The 16,585-nt window shown below is 41.8% G+C and overlaps 1 protein-coding gene across 9 annotated transcripts in view; it reads right to left on the bottom strand.

Moving 5' to 3' along the window:
* The window catches only part of LOC138850893 (uncharacterized), a 114,022-nt gene that overhangs the window by 57,755 nt on the left and 39,682 nt on the right, over nt 1-16,585 (bottom strand). Inside the window, exon 3 of one of the 9 annotated variants that reach the window (XR_011391106.1) lies at nt 1,519-1,663. The exons of the other annotated variants lie outside the window; for them this stretch is intronic. The gene's annotated coding sequence lies outside the window, so the exon portion shown is untranslated. Of the gene's footprint in view, nt 1-1,518; nt 1,664-16,585 lie in introns of those variants that run through there. 9 annotated transcript variants of the gene reach the window in all.

Raw genomic sequence — 16,585 nt, 5'->3', positions numbered from 1 at the left:
TGGTTCACAGAACCGACACGTTGATAAATTAGACACATGTGCAACTCTTGGGTATCTTTATTAAGGAAACGTTTCGCCACACAGTGGCTTCATCAGTCCATACACAGGAGAAGCTTGAAGAACAGGAGGAGAATGAGGTAATCAGTCCCTCAACCTTGAGTCGATGTGGTCAGTCCATCAATCTTGAGTAGAATACGGCATATGAGCGGAGAAGGAGCTTATAAACCGTAGGTAGGAGAGGTGCAGCAGTCATAGGTGGTGTCACATTTGCTCAATGTGGAAGTAGGTCGTGCCCAAGGGTTAGACAAGCGAAGAATTCCCAAGTATTAAGATCCCAAGAAGTTGCAGTGTCTGACAGGATTGTAGATAATTGGTTCACAGAACCGACACATTGATAAATTAGACACATGTGCAACTCTTGGGTATCTTTATTAAGGAAACATTTCGCCACACAGTGCCTTCATCAGTCCATACACAGGAGAACCTTGGTTCTGTGAACCAATCATCTACAATCCTGTCAGACACTGCAACTTCTTGGGATCTTAATACAGTGGACCCCCGGTTAACGATATTTTTTCACTCCAGAAGTATGTTCAGGTGCCAGTACTGACCGAATTTGTTCCCATAAGGAATATTGTGAAGTATATTAGTCCATTTCAGACCCCCAAACATACACGTACAAACGCACTTACATAAATACACTTACATAATTGGTCGCATTCGGAGGTGATCGTTATGCGGGGGTCCACTGTACTTGGGAATTCTTTGCTTGTCTAACCCTTGGGCACGACCTACTTCCACATTGGGCAAATGTGACACCACCTATGACTGCTGCACCTCTCCTACCTACGGTTTATAAGCTCCTTCTCCGCTCATATGCCGTATTCTACTCATGATTGATGGACTGACCACATCGACTCAAGGTTGAGGGACTGATTACCTCATTCTCCTCCTGTTTTTCAAGCTTCTCCTGTGTATGGACTGATGAAGCCACTGTGTGGCGAAACATTTCCTTAATAAAGATACCCAAGAGTTTCACATGTGTCTAATTTATCAATGTGTTGGTTCTGTGAACCAACCATCTACAATGTAGTTGTTGATAATTTAGTGGGCAGTTTTCAATTGCAGGTGCTGTTCCTTGGTACTTGAATACTGTGTGTTTGATGACAGACAAACAGAATTTGCCATATGGTGGTTTGTTTCTGTTTCTCATCTTATATATATTATAAGCATTGAGCATGGAAATGTCCAGAAGATGGAAAAAGAGTTTTATGTACCACTTAGTAGTAGGGTGGTAGACAGCAACCACCCAGGGAAGTACTACCGTCCTGCCAGATGACTGTGAAACAGAAACCTGTAACTGTTTTGCATGATGGTAGGATTGCTGGTGTCTTTTTCTGTCTCATAAACACGCTAGATAACAGGGATATCTTGCTACTCCAACTTACACTTTGGTCACACTTCACAGACATGCACATGCAAATATATATACATACATCTAGGTTTTTCTCCTTTTTCTACATACCTCTTGTTCTTCTTTATTTCTTCTATTGTCCATGGGGAAGTGGAAAAGAATCTTTCCTCCGTAAGCCATGCGTGTCGTATGAGGAGACTAAAATGCCGGGAGCAATGGGCTAGTAACCCCTTCTCCTGTAGACATTTACTAAAAAAGAGAAGAAGAAAAACTTTATAAAACTGGGATGCTTGAATGTGCGTGGATGTAGTGCAGATGACAAGAAACAGATGATTGCTGATGTTATGAATGAAAAGAAGTTGGATGTCCTGGCCCTAAGCGAAACAAAGCTGAAGGGGGTAGGGGAGTTTCGGTGGGGGGAAATAAATGGGATTAAATCTGGAGTATCTGAGAGAGTTAGAGCAAAGGAAGGGGTAGCAGTAATGTTGAATGATCAGTTATGGAAGGAGAAAAGAGAATATGAATGTGTAAATGCAAGAATTATGTGGATTAAAGTAAAGGTTGGATGCGAGAAGTGGGTCATAATAAGCGTGTATGCACCTGGAGAAGAGAGGAATGCAGAGGAGAGAGAGAGATTTTGGGAGATGTTAAGTGAATGTATAGGAGCCTTTCAACCAAGTGAGAGAGTAATTGTGGTAGGGGACCTGAATGCTAAAGTAGGAGAAACTTTTAGAGAGGGTGTGGTAGGTAAGTTTGGGGTGCCAGGTGTTAATGATAATGGGAGTCCTTTGATTGAACTTTGTATAGAAAGGGGTTTAGTTATAGGTAACACATATTTTAAGAAAAAGAGAATAAATAAGTATACAAGATATGATGTAGGGCAAAATGGCAGTAGTTTGTTGGATTATGTATTGGTAGATAAAAGACTGTTGAGTAGACTTCAGGATGTACATGTTTAAAGAGGGGCCACAGATATATCAGATCACTTTCTAGTTGTAGCTACACTGAGAGTAAAAGGTAGATGGGATACAAGGAGAATAGAAGCATCAGGGAAGAGAGAGGAGAAGGTTTATAAACTAAAAGAGGAGGCAGTTAGGGTAAGATATAAACAGCTATTGAAGGATAGATGGGCTAATGAGAGCATAGGCAATGGGGTCGAAGAGTTATGGGGTAGGTTTAAAAATGTAGTGTTAGAGTGTTCAGCAGAAGTTTGTGGTTACAGGAAAGTGGGTGTGGGAGGGAAGAGGAGCGATTGGTGGAATGATGATGTAAAGAGAGTAGTAAGGGAGAAAAAGTTAGCATATGAGAAATTTTTACAAAGAAGAAGTGATGCAAGGAGGGAAGAGTATATGGAGAAAAAGAGAGAGGGTAAGAGAGTGGTGAAGCAATGTAAAAAGAGAGCAAATGAGAGAGTGGGTGAGATGTTATCAACAAATTTTGTTGAAAATAAGAAAAAGTTGTGGAGTGAGATTAACAAGTTAAGGAAGCCTAGAGAACAAATGGATTTGTCAGTTAAAAATAGGAGAGGAGAGTTATTAAATGGAGAGTTAGAGGTACTGGGAAGATGGAGGGAATATTTTGAGGAATTGTTAAATGTTGATGAAGATAGGGAAGCTGTGATTTCGTGTATAGGCCAAGGAGGAATAACATCTTGTAGGAGTGAGGAAGAGCCAGTTGTGAGTGTGGGGGAAGTTCGTGAGACAGTAGGTAAAAATGAAAGGGGTTAAGGCAGCCGGGATTGATGGGATAAAGATAGAAATGTTAAAAGCAGGTGGGGATAAAGTTTTGGAGTGGTTGGTGCAATTATTTAATAAATGAATGGAAGAGGGCAAGGTACCTAGGGATTGGCAGAGAGCATGCATAGTTCCTTTGTATAAAGGCAAAGGGGACAAAAAAGAGTGCAAAAATTATAGGGGGATAAGTCTGTTGAGTATACCTAGTAAAGTGTATGGTAGAGTTATTATTGAAAGAATTAAGAGTAAGACGGAGAATAGGATAGCAGATGAACAAGGAGGCTTTAGGAAAGGTAGGGGGTGTGTGGACCAGGTGTTTACAGTGAAACATATAAGTGAACAGTATTTAGATAAGGTTTCTAAAGAGGTCTTTGTGGCATTTATGGATTTGGAAAAGGCGTATGACAGGGTGGATAGGGGGGCAATGTGGCAGATGTTGCAGGTGTATGGTGTAGGAGGTAGGTTACTGAAAGCAGTGAAGAGTTTTTAAGAGGATAGTGAGGCTCAAGTTAGAGTATGTAGGAAAGAGGGAAATTATTTCCCAGTAAAAGTAGGCCTTAGACAAGGATGTGTGATGTCACCGTGGTTGTTTAATATATTTATAGATGGGGTTGTAAGAGAAGTAAATGCGAGGGTCTTGACAAGAGGCGTGGAGTTAAAAGATAAAGAATCACACATAAAGTGGGAGTTGTCACAGTTGCTCTATGCTGATGACACTGTGCTCTTGGGAGATTCTGAAGAGAAGTTGCAGAGATTGATGGATGAATTTGGTAGGGTGTGCAAAAGAAGAAAATTAAAAGTGAATACAGGAAAGAGTAAGGTTATGAGGATAACAAAAAGATTAGGTGATGAAAGATTGGATATCAGATTGGAGGGAGAGAGTATAGAGGAGGTGAATGTAATCAGATATTTGGGAGTGGACATGTCAGCGGATGGGTCTATGAAAGATGAGGTGAATCATAGAATTGATGAGGGGAAAAGGGTGAGTGGTGCACTTAGGAGACTGTGGAGACTAAGAACTTTGTCCTTGGAGGCAAAGAGGGGAATGTATGAGAGTATAGTTTTACCAAGGCTCTTATATGGGTGTGAAGCATGGGTGATGAATGTTGCAGCGAGGAGAAGGCTGGAGGCAGTGGAGATGTCATGTCTGAGGGGGCAATGTGTGGTGTGAATATAATGCAGAGAATTCGTAGTTTGGAAGTTAGGAGGAGGTGCGGGATTACAAAAACTGTTGTCCAGAGGGCTGAGGAAGGGTTGTTAAGGTGGTTCGGACATGTAGAGAGAATGGAGAGAAACATAGTGACTTCAAAGAGTGTATCAGTCAGTAGTGGAAGGAAGGCGGGGTAGGGGTCGGCCTAGTAAAGCTTGGAGGGAGGGGGTAAAGGAGGTTTTGTGTGCGAGGGGCTTGGACTTCCAGCAGGCATGCGTGAGCGTGTTTGATAGGAGTGAATGGAGACAAATGGTTTTCAATACTTGACGTGCTGTTTGAGTGTGAGCAAAGTAACATTTATGAAGGGGTTCAGGGAAACCGGCAGGCCGGACTTCAGTCCTGGAGATGGGAAGTAGAGTGTCTGCACTCTGAAAGAGGGGTGTTAATGTTGCAGTTTAAAAACTGTAGTGTAAAGCACCCTTCTGGCAAGACAGTGATGGAGTGAATGATGGTGAAAGTTTTTCTTTTTCGGGCCACCCTGCCTTGGTGGGAATCGGCCAGTGTGATAATAATAAAATAATAATTATAACTCTTGCAAACACAATCAGCAAACCCAATCTGCATGTCACATTTGTCAACTGAGCACATATTGAGGGTGTAATCAATCACAGCTGCAGGTTTTAGAATGAGTTCATTGCTGTCTCTATGCTGCCTGCCAGTGTTTGTCATTTCATTAGGGTGAACTGATGACAACAGTGTGACATCTCATTTGTCATGCCACCGAAATGCCATGATGTCATTGGCAGCAAACGCCTGCATCTCACCTCTACGAGTGCCAGCGTCAAACCTGGGCACATGTTTACGATTTGCATGCACTGTGTCACACACATCTGTCATGTTCACTCGCAAAAAATCACTGAGTGAGGGGCTTGTGTACCAGTTATCTGTATATAATATATGTCCCTTACCAAGGTATGGTTCTATCATTGTTCTAACCACATCACCAGAGATGCCCAATAACTTCCTCGTATTTTGCAATGTATAACTTCCAGTGTACACAATAATATCCAATACAAGACCACTGTAGCAATCACAAAGCACAAATAACTTGATACCAAAGCATTTCCTCTTGTTTGGTATGTACTGCTTGAATGAGAGTCTTCCTTTGAACAGAATCAAAGACTCGTCAATTACAAGCTTCCTGAAGGGATAAAAGTACATATTGAATTTCTGTTTCAGATACACAAACACATTCCTAATCTTATATAAACTGTCGTTTCTGTCAGGTCTGGTTTTGTCTGAGAAGTGAAGCATACGTAATAGTAGCACAAATTGATTCACTCTCATTATATCACTGAAACCTGGGGTTGCAATCAGGCGGTCTGTTGACCAGTACGATTTCACACTGCTTATACACATGTGGCATAAGCATTATTGTGGCAAAGAAAAGATACATCTCAGCCACAGTTGTCTCCTTCCACTTGTGTAAACGTGAGCTTGGTGAAAGTATTGTGTTTGCCATGGTGTACTCGTAGTATCTGTTGCTTTCCCTGACAATAATTTCAATCAGGGGTTCATCAAAGAATAACTCGAAACATTCCATTTCACTGGCATTGTTCCCAAGTGTACAACATGGCTGTATTCCACTTTGGCTTTCATCAAACTGGTGGGGATTTGGAACAAAATTGGCATTTTCCTGCCAATCCCAGGTGCAGTCTGCTGGTGGGTACTGGACATTGACAGGTGGTTGTGGTTGTGGAGTTTGTGGTTCTGGAGGTTGTGGTTGTGGAGGCTGGTGTGGTGGGTGGGTGGGGATGGTGGCCTTTGTTGTAGATCAGCTGAGGCAGCGGCGTGGGTGGCAGCATGGGTGGCAGCATGGCCCACTGCTGGTGCCTCACGCCTGGCACCACCACTACCACCACCATGCACATTTTCCATCCCAATTGCAACACTATCATCTTCATTTTCACTGTCTGTTCCTGTTGTACAGTCACGGGGTGTACTCCAAAATGTACTCCTTCCCCTTGGAATAGCATATGGCGCACTACCAGAGCGCATATATCGTCGTATATACTGACACTTCAATGGAGAATATTCCACTTCACTATCACTACTGGAACTTTTTTCAAGAACTTGTAGTTCATATTTACTATCACTATCATCACCAATGCTCACATCTGAGTCTGGGATTTGGGAAAATAGGAGTTTCCTCTTTGATTCTCATACAACTGAACGTGAACAAGACAGCCCAGCAGCAGAGGTGGAAGGCTGAGGGTTGTCTGGGCTTTCCTCACTATTACCGGTATTATGGTCATTAGTTTCGGTCACAACCTCACTAAAACCTTGAAACTCATCTTCACTGGCACTTCCATGTGTATTAGAACTGTGACTGGGGAACAAAAGTGTCCCAATTCGGCGAGGAGTGAGGAGCTTCTTACCGCGAGGCATGGTGAACAAGGTCTACTAAAATGGCTTTCCCATAATGCGCCACTGGGTCCCAGATTTTTTTTCTACCACGCACACTGACCACATACACCCATTCTCTCACATCTAGGCCTACCAGCCTTTTCCCGCGAGATCTGAAGGCGTTAGAATTTATGCGTACTAGTATGTCAAAAACCCTGATGCGTAAACCGTACTAGTACATTGGAAACCCTGAAAGGGCTAATCATAATCGAGGTAAATATTTTCTGTAATTCAGTATTTACAGTATTAGCTAGTATGACTCACGAAATCGTAATGACACGATTGCAAACAAACCATACCACGGGTGGGATTGAACCCGCGGTCAGAGAGTTTTGAGACTCTCTAAGAACATAAGAACATAAGAAAGGAGGAACACTGCAGGAGGCCTGTTGGCCCATACTAGGCAGGTCCTTTACAATTCATCCCACTAACAAAACATTTGCCCAACCCAATTTTCAATGCCACCCAAGAAATAAGATCTGATGTGAAAGTTCCACTCAAATCCAACCCCTCCCACTCATGTACTTATCCAACCTAAATTTGAAACTACCCAAAGTCCCAGCCTCAATAACCCAACTAGGTAGACTGTTCCACTCATCAACTACCCTATTTCCAAACCAATACTTTCCTATGTCCTTTCTAAATCTAAACTTATCTAATTTAAATCCATTACTGTGGGTTCTCTCTTGGAGAGACATCCTCAAGACCTTATTAATATCCCCTTTATTAATACCTATCTTCCACTTATACACTTCAATCAGGTCTCCCCTCATTCTTCGTCTAATAAGTGAATGTAACTTAAGAGTCTTCAATCTTTCTTCATAAGGAAGATTTCTAATGCTATGTATTAATTTAGTCATCCTACGCTGAATGTTTTCTAACGAATTTATGTCCATTCTGTAATATGGAGACCAGAACTGAGCTGCATAATCTAGGTGAGGCCTTACTAATGATGTATAAAGCTGCAGTATGACCTCTGGACTTCTGTTGCTTACACTTCTTGATATAAATCCCAGTAATCTATTTGCCTTATTACGTACACTTAGGCATTGCTGTCTTGGTTTAAGGTTGCTGCTCACCATAACCCCCAAGTCCTTTTCGCAATCTGTATGGCTAAGTTCTACATCATTTAACTTATAAGTACTAGGGTTATGGGCACTCCCAAGCTTCAGAACCTTGCATTTATCTACATTGAACTGCATCCGCCACTTTTCTGACCAAGAATTGAGTTTGTTTAAATCCTCCTGAAGTTCCATAACATCTACGTTTGAATCAATTATCCTACCTATCTTTGTGTCATCGGCGAATTTGCTCATATCACTAGTAATTCCCTCATCAAGATCATTGATATATATTATAAACAACAACGGGCCCAAGACTGATCCCTGTGGAACGCCACTTGTTACAGATCCCCACTCGGATTTAACCCCATTTATGGACACTCTGCTTCCTGTCAGTGAGCCATGACTCGATCCACGAGAGCACTTTTCCCCCAATGCCATGAGCTGCCACTTTCTTTAACAGTCTATGGTGCGGAACTCTATCAAAAGCCTTACTAAAATCTAAGTAAATAATATCAAATTCTTTATCGTGGTCAACAGCCTCAAAAGCTTTACTGAAGAAAGTTAATAAATTAGTTAGACAAGACCGGCCTCTTGTGAATCCATGCTGAGTATCATTAATCAAGCTATGCTTATCGAGATGGCTTCTTATAATCTCAGCTATAATTGACTCTAGTAATTTGCCTACAATTGAGGTCAGGCTTATTGGGCGGTAATTTGACGGTAACAACTTGTCCCCTGTTTTAAAAATAGGAATTACATTAGCCATCTTCCACATATCAGACACTACACCTGTTTGAAGAGATAAATTAAAAATATTAGTTAATGGTTCACAGAGAGTTCCATTTTGCATTCCTTAAGAACCCTTGAAAAAACCTCATCAGGACCTGGTGACTTATTTTGCTTCAGTCTGTCTATCTGCTTCACAACCATTTCACTAGTGACTGTGATGTTACATAATTTATCTTCTTCTAGCCCATTATAAAAATTAATTACTGGAATATTGTTAGTGTCTTCCTGTGTAAAAACTGAGAGAAAATAATTATTAAAAATCGAGCACATTTCATTCTCTTTGTCAGTAAGGTGGCCATAGTTATTTTTAAGGGGACCTATCTTATCTCTAACTTTTGTGGGTTCAATCCCGCCCCTGGTATGGTTTGGCTAGTATGACTGGGCTTGGGCAAGAGAAAACGTATGTAGTGTCATCTGCAAATAGTATGGGTTTGAGTAGTTGAGATGCATTTGGTAGGTCATTTATGTAAATGAGAAAGAGAAGTGGGCCAAGGACACTTTCCTGTGGGACACCGACTGTAATTGGTAGTGCGGAAGAGGTAGCTCCATTTGTGTACACATATTGGCTTCTGTTGCTAAGATATGACTTTAGGTAGTTGAGGGAGTGCCCTCTTATACCATAATGTGATAATTTTATGTGCAAAAAATCATGGTCAACTGTATCAAAAGCTTTACGTAGATCAATGAAGATTCCCAATGGGACTTCTTTTTTCTCGAGTGCAGTGTATATTAGTTCTAGCCTGTGTATAATAGCATCATTTGTGTTTTTGTTAGACCTGAACCCAAACTGATAGGGGTTGAGTATGTTGTGGGAAATGAGGTAGGAATAGATCTGCCTACGAATTAATTTTTCAAAGATTTTAGAGAGAAGGGGTAAGTTAGATTTTGGCCTATAGTTGTTCAGGTCTGTTTGATCTCCTCCTTTATGTATCAGGGTGACCCTCGCTATTTTGAGAATTGAGGGGAAGGTAGAGGATTCGATGGATTTGTTAAAGAGTGCTGCAATAATTGGTGACAGCACTTGAGCTTTTTTTGTAAAGGGTGATAATGTATTTAAATCTCCTGTCTTGTTCTTTAGTGTGTTGGTAATAAGTGAGACTTCTGTTGGGTTGGTCGGAGCTAGGAATAGTGTGTTCGGGTAAGTGCCAGTGAGGTAGTCGTTATGTGGGGTGTTTGAGCTTGGGATTTTGCTCGCCAGGTTTTTTCCTATGGTGGAGAAGAAAACACTGAGTCTGTTTGCAGTTTCTGTCGGTGGGAGTAGGGATTCATCTGGTTTTGTTAGTTTGATTGTTTTATTTCCTGAAAACTTTTTAGTTCCTAGAATTTCAGATAGGGTTTTCCAGGTCATTTTCATATCACCTTTTAAGTTAAGTAATCTGTTCTCATAATACAATTTTTTTGCCCTTTTTATCAGGCTGGTTAGGATTGATGAGTAACATTTTGTTTGGTCTCTGGTTATTAAGATAAGATTTCGTTCGGATTTTTAACCCCGGAGGGTTAGCCACCCAGGATAACCCAAGAAAGTCAGTGCGTCATCGAGGACTGTCTAACTTATTTTCATTGGGGTCCTCAATCTTGTCCCCCAGGATGCGACCCACACCAGTCGACTAACACCCAGGTACCTATTTGCTGCTAGGTACCTTTACCTTTGATATACCTTTGAAGAATTTCGCGAGTATATCTACTCTCTAAGCCCGGCCATGGGCCAGGCTCGTCTGGTGCTCGCCTGGTCAACCAGGCTGTTGCTGCTGGAGGCCTGCTGCCCCACATATCCATCACAGCCTGGTTGATCTGGCACCTGGTGAAGATACTTGTCTAGTTTCTTCTTGAAGGCTTCAACACTTGTTCCAGCAGTGTTTCTGATATCTTCTGGTAAGATGTTGAAAAGTCTGGGACCCCGGATGTTGATACAGTGTTCCCTTATTGTCCCCACTGCACCCCTGCTCCTCACTGGGCTTATTTTACACTTCCTCCCATATCTCTCACTCCAGTATGTTGTTATGGCAGTGTGCAGATTTGGGACCAAGCCCTCGAGTACCTTCCAGGTGTATATTATCATGTACCTCTCTCTCCTCCGCTCCAATGAGTACATGTTCAAGACTTGCAGGCGTTCCCAGTAGTTTAGCCGTAAACAATCTCTGTATTTGTTCCAGCTCTGATATTTCTCCTGCCCTGAATGGGGCCATCAGCACTGAGCAATATTCTAAGTGAGGGAGCACTAGCGATTTGAAGTGTCACCATCGGCATTGTTTCCCTTGTTTTGAAAGTTCTCAATACCCACCCAGTCATCTTCCTGGCTGTCATGATCTTTGTCTTGCTATGGTCTTTAAAAGAAAGGTCTGCTGACATAATTATTCCTAGGTCTTTTACGTGTTCCTTACGTTCTATTTGGTGACCCTCTTGAGTTTTGTATATAGTACTCCTTTTGAGTTCTTCATTCTTTCCATACCTAAGCAGCTGGAACTTATCACCACTGAACGTCATGTTGTTTTCCACTGCCCACTGGAAAACCCTGTTTATGTCTTCCTGTACTTTTTCAGTGTCCTCTACCTTACTGACTTTCATGCTTATTTTAGTGTCATCTGCAAATGATGATACAAAAGTGTGCCGGGTGTTTTTGTCTATGTCTGCTATGAGGATGAGGAACAGCAGAGGTGCCAGGACAGTGCCTAGGGGCACTGAGCTTTTGACCTCGCTGATGCTGCATCTTGCTCTGTTCACTACTACTTTTTGTGTTCTGTGTGTTAGGAAAACGAACAGAACAGAACAGGTGTAAGGAAACGTGTCGAAATGTTTCCACCCGCCGGGAATCAAACCTGGGCCCTCCGTGTGTGAAGCGGGAGCTTCAGCCACCAGGCCACCGGTCATTTGGCCCATTCTGTACTGTTTTTCATATAAGTGCTTTATATTTATGGATTTGAGGATGCTGGGTGTTAGCCAGGGACTGTTCAGTCTCTTAACTGTGATCTGTTTAGTTTTTTAGGGCAATGCATGTTATAGAGGTGTTGGGTCTTTTTTTAGAAAATTATTAATACATTCATCAGTATCTGTATTGATTTCTAGCTCGGTTTGCCAGTTGATGTTTGTCACTGTTGTTGTGAAATTATTAATAGCTGTCTCATTATGAAGTCTGAAGGTAACTTTGGAAGTGTCTTGGGGTAATTTACCTAGATTGGTTATGAGAAAGGTAGGGTAGTGGTCTGTGGTGTTATCTGTGATCATGCCTGATTTTAAAGGGAATATGGTGTTTGCCCAGCTGTGGTCTAATAAGGAAACACTAGTCTCTGAGATTCTTGTAGGTTTTGTTACTGTTGGTAGCAGCAAACAGCTGCTCATAGTGTTTGTGAATTCAGTTACTTGTGGGTCCTGGTCTTGCAGGAGATTTATATTGAAGGCTCCTGTGAGCAGTAAGTGGTCTTTGTTCATGTGTGCATCAGTTATCATGCTTCCTAGTTTTTCACTAAATTGGTTAATATTTGACTGTGGCACTTTGTAGATGTTTATCACTGTGAGAGGTTTTTGTATATATTTGGATTTAAATTTAGCTATTATATATTCCCCATGTTTATCCCTTGTGCAAGTATTATTAATACATTCTAGATGGTCTGAGTAGTACATAGCTGTGCCACCCCCTTGCTGGTCTGGCCTACAGTTGTGTATGGCTGTGTAACCAGGAATGGCATAGACATTTGTAGCATCAGGCTTTAGCCAGGTTTTGGTGAGAGTGATGATGGACATACTGGCATGCAGGGAATTTAGTAACGCTGTGAGGTCATCGTAGTGTTTGTTTAAAGATCTGACATTGTAGTTAAAGACAGTTATGTTGTTGTTGGCTCTGAGAAGTACCTTTGCTTGTTCTGTTGTCTAATAATTACAGTTGCTGTTGGATTCATGTAAGTTATTTAGTAAGAGGTTGGTGTCAGGATCAATGCTTGTGATCATAAGATTGAGAGTGATTCTATAACTAGACTTAAGAATAAAAACAATGTAAATATTCTATAGCTAAAAAAGAAAGGAGCTAGGGAATATAATAGTAAAATAATGAAATTATTACACTCTAGCACCTGAAAATAGCACCTTAATTATTTTAAAAAATGTGAATGTATGAACTAAGGTAGTTATTTAAGGCTAAAATAAAGAAGAAAATATAAAAGGGACTAAAATAAGTAGTGGTAAACAGATAAAGTGGTAATCAAATAAAGGAGCTAGGGAATATAATAGTAAAATAATATAAGTATTACACTTTAGCACCTTAATTATTTTAACAAATGTGAATATATGAACTAAGGTAGTTATTTAATAAAGTTGAGAAGTATTATCCTGTTAGGTTTATGGTCCTTAAGCATTCTCATTGCTAAACATTAGTCACTGGTCATGCAGTAGTGATGTAACTGGAGTTTACTCCCCCCATCCCTCTGCTCTTGGATTTCATGGGGGTGACACCAAAGATGCCGCCCTGGGTGGTAGTGGTTGTGATGGTGGTAGAGGGTGGTAGCAATGGTGGTAGTGGGTGGTAGTCATGGTGGTAGAGGGTGGTAGTGGTTGTGATAGTGGTAGAAGATGGTAGTGATGGTGGTAGAGGGTCATAGTGGTTGTGATGTTGGTAGAGGGTGGTAGTGATGGTAGTGATGGTGGTAGAGGGTGGCAGTGGTTGTGGTGGTAGAGGGTGGTAGTGATGGTGGTAGAGGGTGGTAGTGATGGTGGTAGAGGGTGGTAGTGATGGTGGTAGAGGGTGGTAGTGACAGTGGTAGAGGGTGGTAGTGGTTGTGATGGTGGTAGAGGATGGTAGTGATGGTGGTAGAGGGTGGTAGTGGATGTGATGGTGGTAGTGGGTGGTAGTGATGGTGGCAGAGGGTGGTAGTGATGGTGGTAGAGGGTGGTAGTGGTTGTGATAGTGGTAGAGGATGGTAGTGATGGTGGTAGAGGGTCATAGTGGTGGTAGAGGGTGGTAGTGATGGTGGTAGAGGGTGGTAGTGATGGTGGTAGAGGGTGGCAGTGGTTGTGGTGGTAGAGGGTGGTAGTGATGGTGGTAGAGGGTGGTAGTGACAGTGGTAGAGGGTGGTAGTGGTTGTGATGGTGGTAGTGGTTGTAATGGTGGTAGTGGTTGTGATGGTGGTAGTGGTAGTGATGGTGGTAGTGGTAGTGATGGTGGTAGTGGTAGTGATGGTGGTAGTGGTTGTGATGGTGGTAGAGGGTGGTAGTGATGGTGGTAGAGGGTGGCAGTGGTTGTGATGGTGGTAGAGGGTGGTAGATGGTGGTAGTGGTTGTGATGGTGGAAGAGGGTGGTAATGATTGTGATGGTGGGAGAGGGTGGTAGTGGTTGTAATGGTGATAGTGGTAGTGATGGTGGTAGTGGTTGTGATGGTGGTAGTGGTTGTGATGGTGGTAGTGGTTGTGATGGTGGTAGTGGTTGTGATGGTGGTAGTGGTTGTGATGGTGGTAGTGGTTGTGATGGTGGTAGTGGTTGTGATGGTGGTAGTGGTTGTGATGGTGGTAGTGGTTGTGATGGTGGTAGTGGTTGTGATGATGGTGGTAGAGGGTGGTAGTAATTGAGATTTGTGCAATGTCGAGTAGGATGGAAAGATTTGTGGCATTAAAAAACAAAGAAGGGGAGTGACCCCAGATAAGGACTTGGTACCTAGAGTCCTTATGGAGGGGGATTCCCCTTCCAAAGAATAATCTCTCGTCCCTCTTCCCTCCTCCCTGTCTTCCATCCACCAACAACAGCCTTCAATAAAGGTAAGTGTCATGTTGAATGTTCATTCGTTTGTGCATGTAAATCTATCTTTAAGGTAAAAAAAAAAAATTTTTTTTTTAATACTTCTGGGTGTCTGGAACGGATTAATTGGATTTACATTATTTCTTATGGGGAAAATGGTTTCAGTTTTTGCTGATTTCCATTTTCGTCGATCTCTCTGGAACATTAAACATGAAAACCGAGGGTCCACTGTATTACGTTAATATAAACATTTTCATTGATCCATCTATGATATTTTTTTTTCAAAATTATATAATAAACACTCTACGTAACATACAAACATGATAATTATCATGTTTGCATGTTTTGTATAGTGAAGATGTGTCTTGTGTGCTCTCGTGAAGACATGTCTTGTGTGCTCTTGTGAAGACGTGTCTTGTGTGCTCTCGTGAAGACGTGTCTTGTGTGCTCTCGTGAAGACATGTCTTGTGTGCTCTCTGTGAATCTGAACAAGATGTCATATCTAGAGCAACTCTACCAGCAGCTAAAGGAAGAACTGAGGATGGCTAAGCTTGGGATACAGTGACTGACTGAGGAAAACAAGAAGATTCGTTCAAGGGGATGGAGAGGTAGAATCAACGAAGATCGAGGAAACTGCTGTGGAAACATCGAACCCATTCTCCATGCTACCTGATGAATGTGAGTCGACTACTGGGAACATCACAACGAAGAACGCCAAGAAAGGTAAAAACGTTGTTGTTGGGGATAGCCAGGTTAGGTACATAGATAGGGCCTTCTGCTTGAAAGATAGGAGTAGGAGGCAGAGGGTGTGTTTGCCTGGGGCTGGGATGAAGAATATTGTTAGCCATCTGGATGGCATCATGAGAGGTAATGAGACCAATCCTATTATTTATCTTAGTGCTGGAGGCAACAATGTTGGCAGACACAGGAGTGAAGACCTGATTAGCAGGTATAGGTCAGCAATAGAGGTAATTAGGGGGAAGGGTGGGAACCCTGTCATATGTGGTATTTTGCCAAGGAGAGGAGTTGGAAATGAATGGTTGTCCAGGGCAATTGGTATCAATTTCTGACTGGACAAACATTCATTGACAACTGGGACCTCTTCTATGGCAGAAATGACATGTATGCCAGGGATGGGGTTCACCTATCTAGGTCTGGGGTGGGGGCACTGGCAACTGCAGTGGAGGGAGCTGTTAGGACTTTAAACTAGGAATAGTTAGTGGTATGGGTTTTGGCAGGAAAGCAGTGAAGTCCCATTGTAGTAATATGAGTTCTAGGGGAACTAGTAATAGGCAGAATGAGGTGGATATTGGAAAGCCAGTGGCACTAGGTGACAAGGACAGTAATAGGTTTAGTGGAAAAACAGAAATGAGCAGGATGGGTAAAGAGAAAGGAGGGTCTTTAAAAATATATTATGCTAATAGCCGTAGTGCTAGGAATAAGATGGACTAGTTAAGATTAGTTGCTAGTGCAGGTAACACTGATGTATTTGCCATCACTGAGTTTTAAATTGTTCCAAGTAGATAGAAGTATCAGGAAGGATGGTGGGTGGCACTGTATGTCCAAGATCGCTTGAACTGGTGCATAAAAATGGGTAAGAAGTCTGAAGTAACACATACAGAGTCTGTTTGGATAGAATTTTCAGAGAGGCATGAAAAATTGATTCTAGGAGTGATAAACCATCCCCCAAACTTAGATAGGGACCAAGGGAGATTATTATGGGAGGAAATTGTTAAGGCCACAAGGCACGATAATGTAGTAATTCAAGGGGACTTTAACTTTAGTCAGATTGATTGGAATTTCTTGACTGGGAATTTAGAATCAAATGACTTCTGAGAAGTAGTTCAGGACTGTTTTTTGAAGCAGTTTGTGACAGAAGTTACAAGGGGAAATAACCTGCTTGATCTGGTTCTGGCAAACAAGGAAACCCTTGTTAATAATTTAGAAATTACAGAGGAACTCGACACAAGTGATCACAAATCAATCACCTTTAGCATAGAATGGAAGTATGATAGTAGGGATAAGTCAGTAATGGTCCCAGACTTTCGCTTAGCAGATTACAATGGGCTTAGAGAACACTTATCGTCTGTTGACTGGGGTAACGAAGAGTATGACAGCTTTCTGAACACTATGCATGCTGCCCAAAGAACATTTATCTCGTATAAAGAAATTAGATCGAATAAAAATGACCCAAAATGGATGAATAATAGGCTCAAATATTTTTAAGGGCAGAAGAAAGGAATTTATAGA

This window comes from Cherax quadricarinatus, unplaced genomic scaffold (genome assembly GCF_038502225.1).
Source record: "Cherax quadricarinatus isolate ZL_2023a unplaced genomic scaffold, ASM3850222v1 Contig224, whole genome shotgun sequence".
Taxonomy (NCBI): Eukaryota; Metazoa; Arthropoda; class Malacostraca; order Decapoda; family Parastacidae; genus Cherax; species Cherax quadricarinatus.
This window is presented reverse-complemented; position numbering and strand designations above follow the sequence as displayed.